The sequence below is a fragment of the Notothenia rossii genome (assembly GCF_949606895.1).
Source record: "Notothenia rossii genome assembly, contig: scaffold_385, whole genome shotgun sequence".
NCBI lineage: Eukaryota > Metazoa > Chordata > Actinopteri > Perciformes > Nototheniidae > Notothenia > Notothenia rossii.
The window spans coordinates 24,468-29,185 of NW_027639747.1; positions in this window are offsets into that span (position 1 = coordinate 24,468).

A 4,718-nucleotide genomic window follows, 5' to 3' on the forward strand; every position below is an offset into this window, starting at 1 on the left:
AGTTGAGTGATTACTGAGAGAAAATTATTAAAATAGATAATTATTCAGTGTTGTTACTTTAAAGTGTTGTTACTGACCTTTTTCTCTTTTATTTTCTTTACCTCACCTGTAACTGCTGAGACCCTGAGGAACATGCACACTGGTCTGACCTGCTCTGGTAACCTGATTTCCACTGTACGTAATAGTATTTGGTTATGGTATATTATTTATATACATCAAAGGCACAATGCACCCCTCAGAGACACACATGTATTGAGTGTGATATTTTGCATTGGTCATGTGAAATCATCTTTACACACTAGAAAACTGTAGGAGCGGCAACTTGTTTTGAAATTGAATTTTTAATATCCGATAATAAAGTTGATCTGTTTTCTTTATTCTTCTCTCTTCCCAGCTCCATCCATCACCATTCTCTGTTCCTGCCAGGTCCTGCTTGCTAATCAATGCTCATATTTTTTTTACACAATTACAAATAAAGTCAATGTATTGTATGACATTAAGTTGTGCTTCATTCTGAGTCAATAATAAATTCATTCTGCCTTCAGCTGCAAAATTATTGTGGACTGCACCGACATCCATGTAGCAGCCCCCCCCCCCCAGTAAGATGAACCAAGCAAAGCTGACATACTCAACATACAGCTGTGCTCTTAAGTTTACATGAAGAATTTGTGAAATATTGGTAATAACAGGTTTAAATGATTATTAGTAATTAATTATATAATTTTCTCATCGTAGATGAGCAGATGAGAAAAGCAGAATATGCAGCTGCCATTTTCCACATGGAAAAGAGAAAGGGCCAAGTGTATTTGAGTGGACAAAAGAGAAATCCCAAATACGAAAAATAAAATTATACAATTTAGATATGTATACAAATAAATACATATCCTATATACACCATCATGTATAATGATGGTGTATGATGTAGAAGGAAGTGTGGTAGATAACAATTAAATATAGAGTTACATACAGATCCATGTTACAGCAAAAGATGGAATAACTAAGAAGCACACAGTATAATAATAATTACACGCAACAATTAAATAACTGCTCAGCATCTCCACCACAATCCCAATCTGCTGTGTCCTGTTTTCCTCCCCTCTGCATAACACCCCATCACACATACAAAACACAACGCAGAGTCCGAGGGTGTTAAGAGTATGTTTATTTAAATGTCCTCCTCTCTACTGGCCAACACAGGGAGCATATGCTGGGTGTAGAATTGTTCCAGGAGGAGGAGATTTCCATGCCATGCAGGGTCTTTGGGGATGGGGATGATGATCCCCTCCTTCGTGGTCCACAGTAGCAGAGACTCCGGTCTGTGATTTGCAGCTGTTATATAATATACAATACATTTTTTTGAAAAACATTTGATCAAAAAATAAGGATTTGGTCAGGATCTAGAGTCAGTGTGTAGTTTATTAATTAATCAATGCTCTCTACATTAGGAAAACACATACCAGTGTACCAGAGGGAGTCACACACAGCTGTGCCTAGATAACCAAACAAATTGACAACAGGGATGCAAACTCATCAGGTATGAAAAAGGTGACAAGGATCCGAGCCCCCTGACCCCACAGAATATCGGCTTTAAAATGAGGAATAACAGAGGATTTTAGCAGTCAGAACAACTAAAGCAGCAGTGTTAATATTAACAGAAACGCCATAGAGTCACATCTAATAGAAATATATAAAAAGCATTTATTTTAATTGTGTAGCAGTCAGTTTATAATTTTGGCAGCACTGTTGAGCATTTTGAAAATGTATTTTCAGGCCTCTGTGCAAGGCTTAGTCTTTCTATCTTTATAGCCACTGGTGTAAAGTAACTAAGTTCATAAACTCAACAAGTACTATACTTGGGCACAATTTTGAGATACTTGTACTTTACTTAAGTATTTCAATGTTTTGCTACTTTGTACTTCTACTCCACTACAGTTCAGAGGTAAATGGTGTACTTTTACTCCACTACATGTATGTAATACCTTTAGTTACTTTACAGATGTGGATGAATGATGTGAAATATAATCAAGTGTTAAATCAGAATTTAGTTCCACCTGGAGTAAATCCAAAAGCTACCCTGCAGTATACAAAGTCATTCAGACTAGCTGCACCTTTACCAGCTTTGAGAACACTTTCATGATCAATCATTATAAAACATATTATTCTGAAATGGACCAATCTGCAAAATGACTACTTTTACTGTCGCTACTTTCACTATATTTTGATAATAATACTTTTCTACTTTTACTTGAGGAACATTTGGAATGCAGGACTTTTACTGTAACAGAGTATTCCTACACTCTGGTACTTCTACTTTTACTCAAGTACAAGAACTGAGTACTTCTAATTTTAATCAATTACAAGATATATACTTATACCACCTCTGTTTATAGCCTATGAAAAAAACGATTAGAAAACGAAGGCTAAAGCTAACGTTAGCAGATAGTGACAATGTATGCTAGTTAGCTAGCTCAACGATAATATTGCGACGGGAAAAAAAAACTTTTCAGTGCACATCACGCTCTGCCGCTCCGACAGGGAGCTCTATTGTGAACACCTGAACGGCACGTTCTAACAGCTGTTCACCAGCGGTCCAGTCTGTGCCACAGGGACTCCGGACGCACAGTTAATATTAACGAACGCACCGTAGGTAATGTAGCTGCTGAAGCTAGACCATCATCGCCGAGCAGCAGAGGCTTATTATACATCATGAGCAGAGCCGACAGGCAGGAAGACTCGAGCACACAGCTCGCGCTTCATTATAATATATATAAAAAAAGCTCGCGGCCGCACATTAATCCGGGTCCCAGACCCCCTCCCATACCCAAAAAATATTTTTATTGCAGATCTACAGGAATCACAAAAACGACCTATTTTGGATTCAAAACGGAGAATTTCGCCGAAAGGTGACAAGTTTGCATCCCTGGACAAGATAACCAAAATCCTTGAATCTACACACAGCAAATAAACTCAAATGACACAACGAGATGTAAAAAGGAGATCACACATATAGTCGATATAGAACTGGCCGCTTCAATCTGAAGAGCAACTAAAACAAAACACGGGAGTGTATCTTGTTCTTGTGAACACTAATGTTATCCACAGCATACACAGACACCACAAAGTTCTTAAGGAGAAAACTAGTTTCTAAAACAAAACACGTTAGTGTACCTTGTTAGCTAGCTGACATTAACCTTAAACATTGCACTCATATTACTCACTGAAACCTTGTAAAGCCGGTCCCGCATGCTGGCTCTTACAGAACCGCTCCCTTTCGTGTATGTACAGCTCTCAACATGCCCAGACTTGTAGTGATTTTCACCTCGTTTTATACTTTTTCGCCTCATTCTGAAAGAAACAGGTGAAATTTACTAACGTGACAGCCATCTTTGTGATGGTGACGCGTATTGTGCGAGACCAGAGACCTGTAGTTCACTGAGCGGTTTCACACAAAAAAAATTGTAACTTCACAGTTTTACGACAGATTTTTATTTTTTTGACTTGCAAAATGTTCTTTTAATTTGACAAACATCATATGTGTCATTCGTGGCACAATTCAAACGGGATCGAAAGATGACTTTTCTCTCTCCATTGACGTCAATGTATAATTTTCCGCTTCCGGGGTCCCATGGGTCGGAAGTAGATGGGCGGGACTTCGCCTCTCTATCGCCATGACACGATATATCGTTCAGCCCTACTATGCACACAATAAAACAGTGGAAACAAACATGTGTTTGACTTTCATTATGAATGAAACTTTGTGCCCTTTATAGTCGCTGTCCAATATTGTGTATTTGTATATATTGTATATATCCAGAGTTGAGTGTTCAAGGTCCCGCTTCATTGTAGGAATTCTGCCATGTCTCTACCACTTTAGTTTGACCATCTCTGTTACTAAGTTATGGAAAACTAAATAAATAAGTAATTAGATACCTTGCCGTTACTGCGCTCATAAGGAATGATAAGAATAAGAATAATGCGTCTTGAACTGGTTTCATTAATTAGTGTCTTTACGTTTCACAGACTGTTAGCTTGTTGTGGTAGGCTGGTAGCCTATTTTATTAAAGAGCATATCAAAAGAAAGACTTGTGTTATGTTTTCCTTAATGCAATAGTAATTGGGGGTGCAAGTGGAGTCTCGCAGAGGCAAAACTGTGGCGCGCTTACACTGTAGGTGCGCCGCAGTCTGCGTGATCTGCCTGTAGGGAGGGGCGGGCCGGCCCTGCGAGTAAAGTAATGAGTAAAGTAACGAGTAAAGTAACAAGTTACTTTATGTAGACAGTAACGAAGTAGTGTAATATATTACTTTTTAAAAAAGTAATATGTAATATATTACTTTTTTTTAGTAACGACCCCATCTCTGTATATATCCTATATATATGCTAAGGTCCTGCTACTGACACGATAGCAGTCATTTAGTGCGCATATGTGTAATTAAACCCATGATACCAAAATCTCACTCCAGCCAGGTACCCAAAGTTGGCAACCCTGCATTTTCATAGTCTTATATTTCAACAGTTTTAAGACAAACTGTGACTTTTTTTACATGTGTAATTCATGGCACAATTCAAACGGGATCGAAATATACGCTTTCTCTCCCGATTGACTTCAATACATAATTTTTCCGAAATAAGGTCCCATGGGTCGGAAGTAGATGGGCGGGACTTCGCCTCTCTATAGGGCAGGGGTGGGAAACCTCCGGCCTCCGGGCCGCATACGGAC